At 37.4% G+C, this 21105-nt stretch overlaps 1 protein-coding gene across 2 annotated transcripts in view; it reads right to left on the bottom strand.

Annotated features, from left to right (window-relative positions):
• The window catches only part of LOC117412171 (teneurin-1-like), a 159877-nt gene extending 139638 nt beyond the window's left edge, over positions 1 to 20239 (bottom strand). For both annotated transcript variants that reach the window (XM_058989491.1, XM_058989490.1), the window contains exon 1: positions 19992 to 20239. The gene's annotated coding sequence lies outside the window, so the exon portion shown is untranslated. The remainder of the gene's footprint in view (positions 1 to 19991) is intronic.
• Between the last annotated feature and the right edge of the window lie 866 nt (positions 20240 to 21105).

Genomic DNA, 21105 nt, shown 5'->3' on the forward strand with positions numbered 1-21105 from the left:
CTGACCTAAAGTAAATGTAAACGCCACTCACATGATACTAATCAGGGACCTGACAGAAAAACGGCAAGTGTCACGCAGCCAGAATTTATATACTATGCTGTTAAATGTTATTACAATTCCATACTGCCAGTCACACCTTGAGTACTACAGAAGGGTGACTGTTTATTGTTCAGATTAGACATTCATGTGTTCCATATTTTTGCATGAGCATTGCAGCTGGTAAGATGGTCCCAAATATTAGATGACAAATTCCAGATGCCTCATTCAAAGAAAAGTGATGTTTAAAATGAGCAAACGTAACGCAATAGTTAAAACATAACACACATGTTCTTTAGTGGCATCCCTCGGAGAGCACATCAACACCCTCTATCCACCAGGATGTGAAACCTGTAAAGCACATGCTCACTCGCCTCATTAATGTTTTGACTTAGCAAGCCTGCTGTACCTGGAATGTGAAGTCTGTAGCAATGCTATCTGGGTGAAGCAGCTGACAGCCAGCAATCAAACCAGCTCTGATACTGACACACCACAACGGGACGTTAACAAAGGGAGAAATAATTTTGAGGACTTTCCTGAAATTTAATCAGCTCTCGGCGGGATCCTTTCAAAAGGTAAGAAGAGATGCAATTAATTGAAAACACTGATACTGTTACCACCATGATTGATGAGGCTGCTTCCATAAGTCAGAACTGTCACAGCTGGCAGAGCCGGCAATCTGTAGCGGTAACAATGAACTTAACAGCAATCAGATCACAGCTCACTGTCGCCAACCCCCTGCCTCATACACACACAGCGAACATATTTACCGCTACACCTCAGAGACCAAGCATTTGAACAAAGCTGCCACTGCGCATTCACAATGTGATTTGATCCGTCTCCCCTCTTTAAGATTCAACCTGTGCCTTGCAGAGCTGAGCACAGCCATTTTAGCATACAGCAGAAGTTTTAAAGGTTAATGCATTCTGGCAAAAGGCAAGAAGCTCTCAGTGCTTGGTTGTGTGCGTGGTCCATAAGAGATTTGGGATATATGTAACCAGCTGGGGCCTAGGACACTGTATGAGAATTAAACATAACATTTGCCAAGGATATGTATTTTTAAAGCTCATCATTTACAGTCACAATGGGCAGAGTTAAGCTTCAGAGGTTTATTCTTTTGCCTTTAGAAAAACAACTTTTATTGTATATCTAACCATGTACCCAGACCTTTTCATTCATTAGGTATCCAGATCCAGATTTGTCTAAAACACAACTTGTTATACTGTAGCAAAAGAAAATAATATAGCTTGCTTTAGGATATGAATTATACACACATAGGGATAGAATTGCCTTTTGCTGCTCTATTCCACAACTTAACTGATCTATGGATGCGCACCATCTTAGTGTTTTAAACAATGCGCATGTTCTGAAATGGTATGCTGGCCTTATATAACATACCTGATATCTGGTTACATATGGTATCTCACTTGTAAGTAAAATCACTACTTAAACCAGACTAATCTTTTTGTTTTAGCTCTTTGGTATTCTGATGGTGTATTTAGATGAATGGCAATAGGTCATTCGAGTTCTGGAAGATTTAGTGCTGGATTTTAAAAAAAAAAAAGGAGCACAGGGAACATTCAATCACATTTGTGAAGAGCCGCTGCAGTGTATCTGTATTCAGTTAGTGGGCTCAATGATTGTTGACACAGGAGTTTCACATTACTATTGCATGGGTGTGCTGGGGGTGTTTCATCCTATGTTTGAAAGTATGAATTAATATTGCTGTTGAACAGGGAGGCAACTTTGTAATTTTGTTTTACTGAATCACTAAACGAAGCAATCCAATCTGGGTTATCTCAGAAGGGAGGTCCAGCATTCCAATCTGGATTCTCTCAGAAGGGAGGTCCAGCATTCCAATCTGGATTCTCTCAGAAGGGACGTCCAGCATTCCAATCTGGATTCTCTCAGAAGGGACGTCCAGCATTCCAATCTGGGTTATCTCAGAAGGGAGGTCCAGCATTCCAATCTGGATTCTCTCAGAAGGGAGGTCCATCATTCCTAACAGCAGAATTCTGATGTTCCATCAAGCAGCACAAATAAATGATGCACATGGTAGTGGGGGGGGGGGGGGGGGGCAAGCATACAAGTGCACCTTAGATATGATTTTCTTTTTAATGCATTTCTCACTCAATAAACATTTAAAGTAAGCCACACTACCCTTAGAATGTGATAAAAATATCGTGAAACGATTAATGTTTAATCATAATGATCTTATTTTCTATCCAATGTATGGAGGTAACGCCAGAAAACACATCATTTTTGCAGAACCTTTAGGGCAGGGAATTAATTTAGGCGATTTTAATCCCACCCCAGTTTATTTAATTTGTGTTTGGGAGAAGGTTCCTGAAGCGGGACCTCCCTTTTAGTGGGATCAGCGCTGAGCCACTGGATGGCAAACGCTTTTTTTTTTTTTTTAGCTGTTTTACCCACTGTGTTTTGTTTCCTGTTTTTGTAATTATGTACACGTGTATGTATTGCCTTCCGCACCAAGGCTACCAATGCCCTAGCAGCAGCTACTACCCACTGCAACTGCCTGTATTAATAAAACCGAGACGCTTGTGCGTCGTTTTCAACTTCAAACCCTCTGTGTCTCTCTCGTTTCTCAGCGGACACCCACACAGTAACAGAACACCCCTGTTACAGTACGTACTTGAGCAAGCAGGACATTGAAAGTGAGCAGTTTATACATGTACATGGGCAATGCAATCAGTTTTAGTATGAGTGGTTCACAGTGGGAAAGCTGCACTTAAGCACACGTAACCGCTGATGATGCCAAACACCAAATAAAATAATTTGCAGCAAACAATTATCTTCTTTTTTTTTATTCCTCCAATGATTGTGTCATGCCTTTTTGAAATGCACACTTGTGGAATTTCACACACGGGTGTCTCATTATTCCTTTTACACTAAACACAGCATTCCGTGGTTTGCATTTTTTTCCCCCCTGTAGCAGGGCGGTAGAAAGCCCTGCTGTTTTAAATGTATTTGTTTATTTTTAGAAAGGGTCCTTGTTATTGTTTATTTGTATTTATTTTAAAACGTATAGACGGTATAGCTGTGCATTTTGTTTGTTATTGTTTTGTTTTCATTTAAAATGTGTTCTGGCAGAGGCGAGATTGGTGATCGTCCTCTGCCAGGAATAATTAATAAACTCGTGCAATTAATAAATTGTGGCCGAGGGGTAATAGAATAATTACTAGCTAGTTAAACCCCTTGGCCACGATATAAAAGCCTGCAGCTCTCTGCACTCAGGGTGGGTGTGACGAGAGGAGAGGAGAGGAGAGGAGAGGAGAGGAGAGGAGAGGAGCGGAGCTTATTTAAAATTAAACCTGTAGGGTCAGTGAAGGCAATTGCTCAGCCTGACCTGGGTTTTGTTTATTTGTGTGTGTGATTATTTTGTTTAAACTTTTGTTTTGGCTCTGTGAGCAAAGTCTTTATGTTAAAACCTTTTATTTATTTATTTTTATTTAAATAAACTGCCTGTTTGTGTTTTGGTTCCTGCTTCTGGCCTGGCGTCACCGCACAGCCACCCTGTCACACCCCCCATTAACATGTATTCTTGTTTTGAAAAGTAACCATAAAAATAGAGCTTTCATCAAACATTTTTTCCTGTGGATGTTTAATTTGTGGCCAAAAAAAAGAAGCTTTTTAGAGAACCAGCATCTGGCTAAATGGAACTGAAATTATAGGAAATCATAGCGAGACATTAGCGAAAAACATCCATTAAGTTATTTTAAGCAATACACCTACAGTAGTTGTGGCTTTGGTAATGTATTTACCTTTTCAGAAATGCTTTTCAGTCCTGGGTGTATTAATTTAATGTGCAATTTAAAGTGCAGCTTTTACTTGCAATTTTTTCTTCTTAATAAACATTTTCTATTTTTTTTTAGGGTTTTAAAGGTCCCTAATGCATGATCATGTCCACTCTTCCGTCAGTTAGTCTGTCTGTCTGTCTGCATTAGGTTCCAATATAATGAATCTTACTTGCCACCTTCATAAATGACCTGATATACAAATATATATATCAATGTGCACAATATAATTATTTTCATGAACTTACAAACACCAAAAGCATAGAAATATAGAAATAGACAAACATAGATAGATAGATAGATAGATAGATAGATAGATAGATAGATAGATAGATAGATGCCCAGATGTGTAGCTGGGATTCTAGCCAGACAGCCTCAGTAACGCTGCCAAGTGCTTTATTACTCACCTGGCCACCTTATGAATGGTGGAAGATAAAACTGCTTTACACAGGATATAAAACTACTGTATGAACCACACTGCATGTCTTTGACTCCCTGTGCTGACTGCTAATACAAAGCATTACTGCAGTATTCTGGATGCAGTTATTTTGCTGTAGTACTACAAAATAAACATGCATACATAATTTATTTTAAAAAATGCTTAAAAATACAGAAAAGCGCTGCTCAGTTATGAATGAGAATTTCTGTGAAGGTGAGTGAATAGAAGGAGGCTTTACCATAATTACTCATTATGAATGCAAAATCCATAATTAATAAATATGACTGTTGTATTTCAAGGACATGTTAATGTGAAATAAACAAAGTAATGCATTTCCTGGCTGCATCAATGTCTGTAATAAAGAAGTATTTTTTTTCCACAAATGTGACAAACAGTATAGAGGCCATCGTATTCATTTGGTAAGTAATAGTAATCTGAAGTGTAATTGCTGTCATTTTAAACTTCACAATCGTTTTAATTGCGGTTCAACATGAGTTTTAATCAGGAAGGTTTTAATGTTTGCAACCTAAAATTGCATTTTCCAAATGAATGCATGGTTATTTCAAATGATAACAAGGTACACTGTTGGGGGAGGGACTGTGACACAGTCCATTGTTAAACAGTGTCTTTAATGTTTCTTCAATTTAATTGAAATCTGTCAACCACTTTTACTAATGTATGCAGGTTGAATGCAGGTTATGTGAAGCCTGAAGAGAACTAGTTTACTATTATAGGGCCCTAGGTTAGACATGCTCCAAAAATATTAACACAGACAAAGTAAGTTTCCCTGATGACTGTCCAGTTCAGTGCCAAGGCTTCAAATATTGAATCAAAAGGCATTTACTACACTGCCAAACTCATAAAGCATTGACAGGTATGTGGTAAGCAAATCACACCAGTATGCACAGGATTGTACTACAGGGAGTCATACTAATAGCCATCTGTGTGTTGTGGGAACGCTTTGTTTTAAGAATCTGTGAGTGACTGTTTCACTCCCCCAGCATTATGAAGCTGTATACAAATGTTGAGATCAATCCAACACAGCGTCCAAAGCTCAGAAAACACACACACACATATATACAGATCCCACTTAGACAGTAACTTGAGTATCGTTGTTGTAAGTACGTTTTTGCCTTTGCCTGTATAATTACTCTGAAAGTAGAAGGCTAGCAAGTAGAGAAACACATCAGAGAATTGTTTTTCAAGGTCAGGCCTAATATGGGCAGGAGGAAGGCTGCCAAACACTTTCACATTCCCACCAAAGCCTTTCAATCCTGACTTTCACGGAGAATGATCTGCTTCACCAGCCTTTCATTTTCACTCACATGCCTTGTCCTCTTTGATTCCCGGGTTTGAAATGGCTGAATTCAGCTGGCTCTTGTTTTTCGCCAGGGCTGGGGGCTGACTGCACTCGAGCTAATGTGACTCAAATTCATTGCATCACCGAAACTACCCCACTGAGACAGCAGTAATATGTGCACCGCATTCTTCCATGGTGTGCAGTAACTGGCGTCTAGGTCCCAAAGGTGAAGACAGTACCCTCATCAGCACACTTAATAATCAGGTGTGACTGTGCAAGCATGATGGACTGGTGTGTGTACCAACAGATAAGTCATATTGAGCACAGTGCAGTATATAAATGGACGATGAGTCATACAGTGAACAAATTAGAAAGAATTGGGTATATCTAGCATGGGATATTTTTTGGTTATCTCACTTGAGTGGGATAACATGAGTGGATAACTTTGAATGTGTCAAAGTTTACATTCCAATCCAGTGCTGTGCTGCTGAAGTTCAGGACGGAGCTGCGTGTCAGTAGATCAAACAATACTGCCATCTATATGTATTTTACACCAACTTAAAACTGGACTCCTGATTTCCTTGAGAACAAGTTTAGTCAAGAAATCCCAGTTACCGATCGGCCTGCGTCTGACTTATGAGCAGCCTGTAGCACCTTCATTAAAACCGGTAAGGGTAGGAAACAACAGAGAGGATGGAAATTGACAGACTGGGCTCAAGGTTCTATCTAAAGATGGTTGCAAAGAGGCCATCACCAGGGTTTGAAATTAATCCGCGTCGAAGCACAGTCTGTTGACAATGAAAGTAAAGATCCGCCAGGTAAAATAATCCCTGAATGAATTGAATTTAATACACAAAATGTACACATTTTATTGCTATTTATTTTAAATATATACTTGTGGTATAAACAGAATACTAAATGACGTTCGTGGTATACGTTTTTTTATTCCCCTTAGGAGTATGTCCTTACACAACTTTTTTAAAGCTGAGTAAGTTCCTCTTAATAAAAGTAGCAATTATAGAACTTTGTTTTGTAACACAGTTGAAACACCCCAACATTCATAACAATATCCAGTAGCTGAAGGAAAGGAATACAGATTAATCATAATGAATAGTGCAATTTTAAAGATCTAAAGATTTTCTTCCAGAGAGAAGCAGGGGCGCTCTTTCAAACCTGACACAATTTTTTGAAGCTATAACTGATAAAGGGTTGAATAAATCCTATGAACTGGTGTCTTTATCCCTTATCTATGCTGTCCATATTTCTGCAATCGTTTCCATTGATGTGTATCTTATTCAAAGAGTCTGCTTTTTTACATCAAGCTGCTGCTGTATCTGTGAACATAATGGAAAGCCCATGTTGGTTCTGATTCCCTGGTATAATGATCCTGCAGAGGGAGGCGCAGGGCATGGCAATGCCATCAAGGTCATAAAAGGACATATCTCTGTTAGGTCCAGTTCCTATTTTCTATTGTGCGACAGCCTAACTGCATACAAGCCTTTCTCTACGTTGCTGAGATTCACCAAAGAGACAGTTAAACAAGCTGCTGATATTTATCCTCGGTGAAGGCTGACATAGTATTGGTGTCAAGAGGTAAGTCATTCTGGATATTAGTAAAAAAAAAACACATCTTAGTCAGGAAGATACATGTTTTAAGAGACCCTGGAAGGGCTTGATTCAGATTCAGTGCATGTTTAAAATGATGGACCTTAACTGTTAACAGCGTACCTTTCCAGCTTTTATTATGAGATCCTATCGAAGCACTCTCTGATTTCTTAAGGCTCCACAAAGCATAACCCCCAAAGTAATTTCAGATGTATTAATAACATAAAACCCTCATTCTTTTCACAGCCCCCATTCCCCACGGTTTGATGAGAGTTCCAAATGTACCTTTTAACAGCAAAGAATGCATTAGAGCTAGAACTGTCTGAGCCTTGAAATGTTCATTCTAAAGATGTTGTTTTCTAAACCATTATTAGAGGCCAGTAGTTTTTTTTCAGGTCAAATAAAGCAACACAAACAATTTGCCTCTTTCTGAAAGCAACCTTGGCTTAAGAATAGAAACTAAAAGAAGTTTTGTTTGTACGACAGCGGAAGCAGACAATCCACAGAATGTTCTAGAAGCCAAGTAAAGGACATTCAAATTCTAATGGAATGGAATTACTGCCACCTGCTAAACTCAAAATTCCTTTCTAAAGAATGTTCGACAATAGAGTACAGATCACCTATGATAAAAACTGCATCCACTGGTTCCCACAATCTATCCCTGCAAATGGTCTGCTAATGAGAAGATTTCTGTACAAAACCATAAGAGACGTGATCAACTGGACATTGCAGCTCGGAAGAGCACAAACTGAACTCAATATTCTTTGCTGCCTTTCTTTCTTCACCAGGGATTCTGTAATCACAAGACTGCTTCAGGCAACACGCTTCTGGTCTAGGCACCTCAATCAGCACTGGAGTCTCCAAAGGGCAATTTAATATGTTACAGCGTTGCGCCCAGTGCTGTTCAGAGTTAAAGATCTAGAATGAAAAGGAAAATTCTAACCCTGCCAAAAAAAAAAAAAAAAAATGACCGCCGAGAGTCAGCGGTGATCCAATTTAATTGCAAATGCCCATTTAACCTGATAACAGAATATACCAGTAAGAAATGAGATGGCAGGTACTGTAAGCACGTTAGGCTTGAAGGCCTCATCCATCTCCTTTGGCAGTGGATGTGTTCCAGACCTCCTCCTTGAAAGCTCTTGGAGGCATTATTATTACAAAGAGCTCCTGTGATGTTTTGTTTGACCTCGGCAGTTAAGCCAGGATACAACCCTGCTAATGTCTCAGGAAAGAGGTTATTCATTTTTTCTGATTTTATTTAAAAAGAATGCTCTTTGGTGAATGATTTAATCATGAGTAATAGAAGCAGAGAACAGTGTGACATATTTAATGGCGTTGATTAGGAGGCATTTAATAAGAACTTCAAATGGAAGCCTTACCAACACTCCAGATTTTCATACAAGACTCTTGATTTGCAATTTGCAGTTTAAAAAAAAAAAAAAAGTCTTTTCAGAATTATTCTTTATGAGAAGATGATTGCACGTAAGTAACAGTCTACAAAGCCTCAACTCATTAATGATGTATAAAGAAAGTTTTTTTCAAACAGGCATTTGCTTTAATGTACAAAATACTCGACATCTACTAGTGACCAGTTTGTGAATGACTAACCTGCATGCTAAAGTTTAGGTAGGATGTCTACTGACAGGTTCAACTTCAGAATAAAACACTGACTTCTAAAAGTATTACGTTTGGAAAGAAAGGTTAAAACGACAAACCCTTACAAGGAATCATGTTGTCTTACATTAGAACCTCTCTTCAAATACAGGCGCATTCCTCCCAGTATCCTCCAGAAAGTTGGCAATCCTGTCAGACACTTTGAGTATCACATTCAGGCATCTTCTCCAGGACTTTTCATCCTTCTTTTTTGCCTTGTTGCATCAATCAGCAGCCCTGAGATGGAAGGCTTCTGGGCTGTGAGGTGATCATTTGTTCCAGCAATATTAATGAAGCGAGGGCCACTCTGGGGGGAGAGGGAGGCTCTGCCATCCCATTCAGGGAGTGGTACAGTAGATTAGGGTGCCTGCTCCTGCTAGTAAATCAACAAGCAAAAAATAAAAAGCGAAAAAAAAAAAAAAATATATATATATATATATATATATATATATATATATATATATATATATATATATATATATATATATATATATATATATCTCAGGAGTAGTTTAATAGTTCTAAGCAAAATATCATTTTTTTTTAATACTACCTATTGTTACAACCTATTGTTGTTCTTTGACATAGCATTCTCTTAACTGTGATATACCTGCATAGAATACCTCTTCGTCTTCTCAATATTATATATTTCACCCTGCTCACAGATACCCCCCTTACAGTAATTAGTATAGATTATCACAGTTAAACTAACAGCAGGCTGGCTAATTCCATTAACATTAGAGCAACAGATGAATTAATGGAACCATACGATTCTGCTCAGGCCCACATTAAAAGAATGGATGGCAGGCTGATTTGAAAAGTTACATTGCGTGTCAGTGGCATGGTACATTAGAGGTGTAGTCACACTGTGCTCCATTCACTCCTGGTAACTTATCACTGGGGCTTCTTTTTGGAACCAAAATAAAAAATAAAAAAAACTAAATGGATTCCTTTCTTCATCCGGTTGTCAGGTGACTTGATTAATAATAAGATTTAAGAGTCAAGACCCAGCTGAAATCAGTGCCCCTACAGGTAGAGGAACTCAGAGGCAGATAGTTCTTGTTTGTTGGTAGTAAAGCCTACAGTAGACGATCAATCCAACAATAAAGTAAAAGATGATCTGCACATTCCTTATTTTTTATAATGAATGTACAGCATTCATACTATCAGTGTTTACGTTTATCGTGCACTTCAAAACCTAAAACAAAGTCACTGCTCATGATTAATGCATTATGCACTGAAGCTCAGACTCAAATCAAAGCCCTGCACAGTGCTATTCATTTTGCATTTGTTCATACGTGAAAGGGGGGGGGGGGGTCGCACTAAAGTCCAACCGACAAAGGACATGACTGCAGTTAATTTAGTCTGAAGATTGTATAGATCTGGAGAAGCCAGGTGCATATGCTGAAGAAGTTGGCAGAATTTTTTTTTTAAAAGGCAGAGATATTGCAGTTTTTGTAACTGTGAATTATTTGCTCGTTTGCTTTCAGCTTGCGTATTATTTACACTGCAATGCTGTGTAACCTGCAGTATTAATATTAATAACCACACGTTCTCATTTATCTTTATTACCAAGACACCCTCTTCATAAATCTTCAATTAGAGCCGTGTGCTTCACATGCATGCTAAAACGACAGATCAGAGGCTTTTATCTGAGATAGCAAGGTGGTTATATGGAATTCTCTTACGATGGAATGCAACAAAAACACCAGATATCTGTTTATTCTACCTGTTCCAAAGCACAGTTATTCAAATTGCACTGTGCTAGCAGGGTACCAGACAGTGTGACTGAAATTTAAAAAGACAGCTAGGCGTAAACATTGCTTAAATGCAGTTTGTGCAACGGATTTAAAGGAGAGTCTGAAAGGATCAAAACTCCCAGGAATATAGTTCCACTTAAAACCCCCATAATGCTACTTAGGGTCAATAGTTTTTTTTACAAACTCCCTCAAATGATGTCATCACGCTGAGTGTCCTTCCTCTCTTCACACAACAAAGCCAAACGGGAGACAAACCCGCATCTGAGCCTCCTGGACAGCGATTCTGTGACGTAACAGAAAATGAACGACAAAATACACTACAAAACAAAGATGCGGCAAACATTAAAATCATCATAAAAACTGCGCTTTCAGTGTTTTCAGACTTCCTACATTGCAAACAAATCCAACTCAACGGTGTAAATAAATACGACACTCACAAACCCAACGGATTCGGGCGAGAATTCTATACCGCAGTGATAAGGTCAGACGCACAGTTCTATGCCAAAAAAAGTTTAATAACTATGGACTTCAAAAACATACTTCCTTGACTGATTACATAAAACAGATATGGACTCCAGACCTTAGCTCATAGTGTGAAACTAAAGGCCCCTCGTGAAGAACTATAGTTACCTCCACGGGACAATGCCTATTGTTCTTCCCTTGGGGGCCATAGTTTCAAACTATACACCTCCTCTCCAGTCCATATTTACTATATATATATATATATATATATATATATATATATATATATATATATAATGTGTGTGTGTTTTATAGATTGCTAGAATAGTAGTTATATTCAGAAACCATCAACTTAAAGATAAATACTTACTTTCCCCAGGGATCTACTTCAGATTAGCCAGCATAAAATTGTTTTTACACTACCTCAGGGAAAGTCCTAAAATCAACCATGAACCTACGCTAGTCAGCACAGGAATAGTCATTATTGTGTCTTTGCCTGTAATCCATGAGATAAGTGAGACATGCGAACAACTGCATCAACTGTGCAACTCCCATCATAACTTAATAAAGAAACACACTGGGGGAGAAACCAGCTACTTCAGCTCAGCATGCTGTGAGTAATCACTCAGGAAGTGCATCGGCTAAACAAAAATTAGATATTTTCTTTCCAGGGCTGCTTCTTTATATAAAAATTAGATGATCAGTTTTTGAATCATTACGTGTTAACAGTACGTTGATACATATCGCTAACCAGGGGTGAAATTCTCAACAGAAGAAGAAGCTGCTTTCCAATTGAAAGTGAACAGATGGTCTGCATGCACGCTGGATGAAAAACAGGTCAAATAATCCCAGGACTGAGTACCAGTGAGTACCAGTAGAATTATACCCCTGTCTCCTACTATCATTCCAATATACTGTCTAATGCATGACAATCAGTTCACGGTAAGTTTTTTATTATTTATATGGTATTGTCTGCTGCAAGGTGAATTTATTAGCTGTCAATTGTATTAGCTGTCACTCCCCATCACTGTCTAGGCTAGGGGCATGATGTTGTGCAAAATCATTCCGTCACTTCGGATGGTGTCATTCTGAAGTTCAGTGTCAAGTGGAGATGACACTCACTGTTCTGTTCCCTCAGCAACAGATATGACATTCAACTTCCACGCTACCCTTCTCGTTTTGCTACCCCCTCAAACAGGTCTCTATAGATCCTCTCTGTCTGTCAACTATTTATTAACACTGGCAGTGTTAAAATACAGTTATGTGAAAGCATTAAAAGTGTATAATCATTGCTGTGATAAGCTGTTTCTTCAAGTCTCACCACAACCTTAAACCTCCTGTCACGTGTTCATTGGTCTAAGGAGACTGTGGTCTAAGGATTCTGTGTTCCTCATTGTAATAATGCTGGTGGTTACAAATGGACTCTGCTTTGACCAACAGTAAGGTTACTCCAGGAAGCTAGTGCAAATCATTGTTTAGGCACATTAACTTCCTATTGATCTGTGAATATCTTTTTAAAAACACAAACAAGCATAGTTCTCTTTTGCGAAAGACAAACATCTCAGCACATCGTGACTGCAAGAAAGATTTTAATGGGCTATCAAAATGTATTTCCCAGAAAATACACTGTCAGGGAGAGATTGAAAGAAGTATGTTCACTGCTTTCACTGCTAACTGTGCACATTCGCTGCCATTCTGCTGTAAATGTATCCTGTCAGAAGAGCTTATACATGTATTTAATTGAAGATGTGTGTACTTGTTGGGTTTAAATCCCAGTAGGTTCTTCTGGCTGGAAACACAAACTAGAGATGTACTTCTTTGTGAGACTTGAAGACGCTGTAAAACGCATACGTTGTCACATTCTTTAATCTTTTTTTTTTTTTTTTTTTCTTTTTTAAATTATCCAGCACCACTCCTTCCATGAAGTCCTAAGGCTCACAGTGGCAGTTTCTGAAGCCACCGACAGTTTATGTATTCAATACATCAGTCAGATGCAGTAATCAGTGAACAACATTGACACAAAAATATTCAACTGGCACAGGCAGCAAGCTGAGATTAAAGAACTAAATTTTCTTTGTCCAGATAAAAAAAAAAAATGAATGCATGTCTATTAGCTACACTAATGCACATTTGGATCAGTGCTGTTATTTTATGCATAAGCAACAAAACAATTTTCACAGCAATCTAGATACTTGTCCAATAAATAATTTATATGAATAATGTATTTTAAAAATAACTACATTTTAGACACTCATTCTACTGCACAATTGGCTTCTCCTAAACTGTTCCACTATACAATATACAGTATGGTCTTTCCATCTAAGTTTGAGCTTTTTTGTATTTCTCTGTCTTTCTTACAATGTGCCGATCACTGGTCCATTGGATTTGATTGTACTTCTCTATCGGTGGCTGTTCTTGTTTATCAGCACTATGCTTAACACAATGGTTTTGAAGTCCCAGCCCATCAATTCATCATTCGCAAACATTTTTCTGACAGCACTCTGAACTGAAGGTAAAAAATGACGAGGTTACAGTTCAGCAAGCAGGAACAGTAATCCCAGGGTACATCTTCTCACTATGCAGAGCAGTTTATTTACGAGACTCATTCACACAGCTTTCAGCAATGGCAAGACCATGAATATCAAAGCATTCAACGCAACTTGAAAGGTATTAACCTCTAGCACCCTTTTCAATATTATTTAAACCAACACGACGGCGCTGAAGGAGCTGGGTAATTGAAAACCTGGCTGAACGACTGACAGCTAATTAAGACAGAATTTCTAAAAACACATCTTTTTTTTAAATAAACCTCACAACCATTTATACTCATTAGTTATCTACTGAATGCACTGCATCGTGATGGAAGGTCAGAAAAGTGTCAGTAAATAAGGAACAAGGTATAAGGTAGGACTTATGGCACACTACGTCACGTAGAGCAATGTGTCAGCGTAATTAAAAAAACACGCCAACATTTAGAACAGTGAAACGGTAAAACGTAAGCAGGCAAACATTCTGGCGACAAAAGTTAAGCAGGCAAGTGTGTTGGCTAACGTCATGTATACATAAATCACATACAGCGTGCATCAATTTTGGCTCTTACTATTTATCTGAAATGACTCTGAATCCCATTGCCTTGTTTTAATCAGGACTATCAATATTCAGAAGCTTGGGTCTGAATTACACGTGGTTCACTGAGCACCTGAAATTAAAGAGCTAAAAAGGGACTGTACAGATTCTGTGCAGTATTTCTGTATGATTTATTGAGCCAGTGTACTGTAAAGGACACAGAAGTGAGTTACAGTATGATACTAATATCCTCTTTATGGAGGGAATAACTCAGTCAGTATTCTCCTGTCAAGAAAGCATATATTACCATTTAACCCACATGGCTCTCAGTTTCCAGCCACTGCAACACAATCTGCATGCCACTTGTGTTCCACCAATGTTTACTCTTGTGTCTTAATAAATGGTGCGTATACTGTGTAATTACATTTTATGTAGAGAATGTGCTGCGTGTTTGTTTACTTATTTAAAGTAGGTTTAAACAAGTGATAACCGCATCTTTAATAACCATCCCTAACTTCCTTATATATAGCAATGCAACAATAACAGATTTAACACTGTCTCTTGCCGTTATACTGTATATACATATATATTCGATATCTAATTGTGTCACATGGTCTGAATACAGCTAGATGATTGGAGGGTCTTCCATTAGTGCACTGGAAGTCATTTGGTATTGAGGAAAATTAGCAGCTTTTAATCTTTTTTTACTTTAGATGTGCGAAGAACCAAAAAATGTTGAGCACAAGAAAAGACAGACCAGGAATAATGTTGCTAGTTCAAATACAATGTTAGAAAATTGATTTCGAAGGTTTGGTTATCACTCCTCTCAAACTCAAGATGTCCTTGGGTAATGCCGATCATTATAAAAAGGTGTGTGGGACAGTCAGCTCTACAAGATGAGCATGTAAATGTAAAGTGAAAAGTGCACCTCTTACACAGAGTATGTGGATATGACCCGAGGTGTCCAGCCGTTCTGCCCCCAGAGGGAGACACAGTGCACATGACAAAAAACAAGAAAATCAGTTTATTGTTCTAAAAGGTTACAGTTTAAACAGCAAATCAAGTCTATAGGCTATGCACAGTAATATTAAAACAGACTTCTTTATATTTTCCATCATTCACAATTACGCTATTGGTGAACCGATAAGATAAAATCAATTCATAAAAATTCAAGAAGCTAAATTTCAGAAAGTATATTTCTATCTCTTAATCTCTTATTCCATTTACTGACATTTTCTAACATCCCTGCTGAAATTCTAATAAAAAGTTAAATGTCGCACTGGATAAACACAGATAAGTTCTATATTAAACAGCACTCTGTATCATTTTCTGTGCGATTATTTTTTTTTGATCAATAAATACTGAAGATAAAAAGCAATAACAAACTCCAGGGAGTGTGTTGTGCTTGGATTACAACAAGCTCCAAAGATGGCAGCCATTAAAATAGATTCCACTGTGGGAAAATAGCGAGATTTATTTGAGATTATTTATGACTATCCAAGAATTCAATTGTACTTATAGTGCTGTTATCTTTATAGAAGCTTTCAAAAAGTACTAAATAAAAACGAATCAAGAAACATAAATTCACCTTATTCAGTTATATGTTTGGTTTGTTATTTGCTACTTAAAAAAAACGCTATAAACACATGATAGGGCTATTGTAGGCCCCAGAGTAATACATGGGCTAAATATGTAAATCTTCAAAATCTTTACTTTCCTTGAAATACATGCGCACCGTCTCAATGGTATCCAGAAATAACACACAGATGTTAATTAAAATTTAAAGAGAAAACAATTTAGATCAGGCTTGAAACAAAGAGCAGGACTGGAAGGCCCAACTTTGCACACAAATGCTATGAATGTGATTTTTTCTAAAAGACTGGGCTTGTTAATAAATTGTCAGGGGAAAGACTTGAAAAACTGACAAGTGGGAGATTTTTTAAAAGGAAACTTTTACCTTTAATCTTGAGCCTTTTATGTTTGCGTCTATGAATACTGTATGCGCAACGTAGAGTGTGTATGCATTTCCATCCAGCCTTCTCCTTATTAGCATTGCTATTCAGAAGCTGTAGTACTTATATGAAGAGGCATGCAAGATGAAGAACACATCCGATCCCTGTGCCCAATCAGAGCCTCTAAAGTCTTTATTCTAAGAATAGCTGTTCATTGCAACAAACAATAATCTTGTTGATCACAATGCATTGGAAGTTTTTCAATATATATATATTTTTATAACACAAATATGGAATCCCTCCCCAATAAATAACCCAAACATGGATTAGCCACCAAATAAAACACAAACTGCGACACCTATAAGAATAAGAATGGTCTTGTCTTTGGCTGCTCATGAAAAGGCTGCTCGTTTTTAGATTTACTTTTTAAAAATATGCATAGCAAGACTTGTCAGAACCTGAGGTCCACCAATCAGAACCTGAACTCCACCAATCAGCAAGGAGCTTCCTCTAGCTTTAAGATTCTATACTACAAACCCATTCTAGAAAACGGGACACAGAGAGTCACACACTGGCACACCGATGCCTTGAACAGCAAGGTGATGGAATTGATTATTTTGCATCTGAGATAGCTGCCGCAGTCAAATCTTAGCCGAGGAACAACCAAAGCATGAAATGTATTCTTCAGAATTCTGTAACAGTTAATCAATAGGCAACGTATTAAAATGCATGTTTTTAAAAATTATCGACAAGAGGCTTTGGAATAATTTAGAATTATTTTTTTTCTCGCTATATTTGCAATAAAGTTCTCAGATACAATTATGCTCATCTTACAGCAAATTATATTTGCACGTTGCAGATGAACACAGAAGACAAGGTTTAGGTACATGCAGTTTTAATCTTACAGCACTGAATGCAAGAAGCTGTTCATTTGTGTAAACCACTTTGTTTAATGCAACAAAGCAGTTTAACTGTACATGTTAAAGGATGGCCTCCAATTAACATTAATTGAATAAATTCTAATCTTTAAAGCTTAATGAAAACAACTCACAACATACATATCAGGTTTCTTCATGTGTTCAGTCAATTTCTCAAATCAATGTGTTGAATTTACATGTGAATAAATCCATACTTGTCCTACATTATTTATGGAATCAATTTGTTTACATAAAGAATTTTACTGCTTCAATCAAAGTCTCTAGTTTTGACTATGTATCGTATGTCTTGGCAAAGCTGACAGAAATGTTTGAATTAAAAAAGGAAAAATCTGCGATTGAGTCATACATGAAACCATGACCTAGAGATAAAAATGACAAGCCAGTTAAAATCAGCAATACAAGAATTTGTTTTAAAGCAAATTAACTTTATGTATATTTATTTTATACAGATAATTAAGCTTTAATACATGATGCTTTCTGTCTCAAAATTATCAGCAACATAGTCAGCAGGGCATCTTAAAAAAATGTTCAAATAAATGAAAACTGAAATGCTTTTCTTATAATTCAAATACTCTGCACTGCGCACAGTCGTACGAGTTAGATCTCTTACAGCAAAGAGTACAAACTCAAGTGGCTATTCATTTAGAGCTACAGGAGAACGCTGCATGAAAAGCTTCACCGTTCTCTGCTCCTAACCTTGTAGACTACGTGTAGGAAAAGGGCAGAATAGTCCGTGCAAAAGAGCTTAATAACCCTTATTTAGCTTGAAGCAAAGTATGAATGTCGTTGGATGAAACATGTCATTATCTCCACTGCCACGGTGGCGTTCCCATAAAGAAATCTGCATTTTTTGCATCTTTTCTCAATTTTGTGGTCAGGGGTTAAAATGTACATTTGCTGTCATTTTCCTTCCATATTAATGTATTTGAGCAGGCGTATCCAGACGTGTGCTTTAAACAGGCTCCTGTGTGTGTGTGTGTGTGTGTGTGTGTGTGTGTGTGCGTGTGTGTGTGTGTGTGTGTGTGACCAGAGATTCAAGGATTCCAGATGGAATGGTGTAATACTGTGACAGCAGGGAAAAGATGCAGGCTGCAATTCTATAGAACCATGAAGGATTAAGACACGGAAAGGTAGGGAACTTGATTCAATACTGTAAAGGAATGTGCATTTCAGGAATGTTGTGTTCATCCTCACAGGAAGAAAAACAGACTGTACTTCTCTAAAACTCATACCAGCCTAAAATGCCATATTTCTATGTAAGCCATATGTGCCATACGCAGAAACAAATATAGCTACATCAGGAAACATCAGCTACATAGAGATACCTCAAATCTCAAGGGCATAAACAGTTTACACTCACATATTAGTTAATTCCTGATCCTATGTGCATAAACACATCACTGAAATAAACACATAATACAAGACTATTATTATTATTATTATTATTATTATTATTATTATTATTATTATTATTATTATTTCTGCTCACGGATTGCAGTACTGTGGCCTCAATTGGCTATCTACATTGTAATCATATATATATATATATATATATATATATATATATATATATATATATATATATATATATATATATATATACACACACACACACACACACACACACACACACACACACGCAAGCACACACAATTTTGCCTTGCCTACATAACATTTACATTTCGGTCGTGCTGTATTTAACCCTAACTTGCGTTTTCTTCCAAAGACAAACTTTTGCTGGAACCTGGTTGTTTTAAACATTATTTCCTTTCCAATGCATCCCCACACCCTGCATACACACTTAGTATTTTTTTACTGTGCGCTTTAAACAGTAGACTCGCGGTTTAGAAACACGCATACATACAGTAAGCTCGTACTTTAAAAGGGTAGGGTATAAGATTCAGGAAAAATAACATCTCCCATCCCGTCTGCCGGAAAGAGCGATAAAACGAGGTCTTACACATGGAACCTGATGATAAATAAAATCCCGATGGATATTCAAGCGCTGCCACAGTATGAATCAAGTCTCGCTGACAGGGTATCATCATCCAAGGGGCGACTCGTTCCATTCTGGAATAGCTCGAAGCAACATACAGGCACAGCGCACTATTCATTTTACAGGCTGAAACAATATTAAATGCGACTCTTTATGGAAGTGGATGCGTTTTCTCGTTTTATTGTATTTTTTATTTATTTTTTCCTTACAGCTGCGTGATTTGCGTAGTAAATCTACCCGCTGCTGCCTGACGCTCCTCTGTAGGTCAGTAGGTTCGGCACTATTTATGCAACAATATGATAAGCCGCTTCATGCACCTGTGTTTAAGCTGAGACCGTGTTGTGCAATCCGCTCGTGTCCTGGTAGTAGCGGTACTTTAGCTGATTGATTCGCATGGTTTATGGACACAATAAAAAATGTTATGTTCTATTAGTAATAATGACGCACATCAATACGCAGGTAAAGTTTAAACCAACTACTGCACAGTATGTGCCAAACCTCACCGGCTTGCTTCCTACTGTGATTCGGTTTGTAGAATGAATGCTGAGAAAGGATGTCTGCATGTAATTTAACTGTGTATAATAGAACTTAGTCACTGTCCTATTGAACAGGACAATGCAATGTGGAGGGGGGGAAACCTTGCTGAACACAATCCGTACACAGAAGGATCATCGGCAGCACAGACCCAAGTCTTTCATATTGAGAGCACTACTATCATTCAAATAACGTATGCTTACAATGACAACCGCACACTGTTCGACCAAAACCAAAGCCATGTGTCTTAAAAATATGAACACAACAGGCTATTTGCGAAAACCAGCGCTGCGTTAGTATAGCATAATATATACTAACATACTATTTAATTATTATATTTATTTATGTATTATACATAATACAAGATGCATATTATTATCAATACAAAACCAGCACCAAACACATCTCACTCTAATATGATACAGCTGGCATTACCTTTGAGAAGTGTTGACATAGCAGGAGGTTAGTCCCATTCCATCTTTCACAGCATGGTTGAAAAAAAAAAAAAATACAATTAAATCCCACTTAGCTTGATATATCCTGATTTATATTTTAAGTCAGTTGATTATGTCAAGCCCTGCGTTTGTCCTAGTCTCCTATACAAAGCACTGGTCTGCAGACACGCACTTGCATTCAAGTCTTTCCGCTTCTTCCTGGGAACACTGATATACTGTAAATGCAATTCTGCGTAGCTTCTGCTGAAGCCTTTGCTCTCGAGCTCCATACACTAGCCCAGCATCAGTGGAACGTACCATATGCGTTTGCGGGAAAGGGGGTGTGGCAGAATAATGCTTCAGAGATGCACAGAGATGCAGAAACTCAATGATATATATATATATCAGTTATTGAACGAATGCATGTCTTTATAACTATGAAGGAAAACGAAGATATAATAATGTAAAACCTAAACAAACGATGTTTTGCCGGTATCAGTTGCTGGATTTTATTGAATTTTATGTATTTATTTATTTATTTATTTAGAGTTCAGCCAAGGATGCAAGGCAGAGGTTGTATTTGATAAAACGCAGTACATTATAAAGCATTATATCATATCAACACAGTTATTACGAGCTTGTATTTCTTTTGGAATTTACTATATTATGCAAATTGTATCGCTTATACAGAATCTACTTCTCTTCTGTTATCGAATATTAAAAGTTCTCTAAAAGGAAGTCACGTAAACAAAGGTTTTGGTTTGTTTCTTAGACTGATGAAGGTATAGTTCGTTTTTTCTATCTTATCCAAGAATGCATATAAAAATACATGTTTTATTAAGTGTTATACATTTCGTTCAATACGAATTTTCCTGTCATTCCGCTTTTGAAAAATGGTTTGAAAGATTGCGTCTGTATTCAGTGCACACCAGTGCTGGAACTACACTTGTGTGTGACAAAATAGGTAGCTTTGAAAAAGCCATTTGAACTTCTTATCGCTTTTAAAAATAAATAAATAAATAATAATAATAATAATAATAATAATAATAATAATAATAATAATAATAATAATAATAATAATATCACCAGCCCATGATATCCAGCCCCTTTCAAAT

The sequence above is a fragment of the Acipenser ruthenus genome, chromosome 16 (genome assembly GCF_902713425.1).
Source record: "Acipenser ruthenus chromosome 16, fAciRut3.2 maternal haplotype, whole genome shotgun sequence".
Lineage (NCBI taxonomy): Eukaryota > Metazoa > Chordata > Actinopteri > Acipenseriformes > Acipenseridae > Acipenser > Acipenser ruthenus.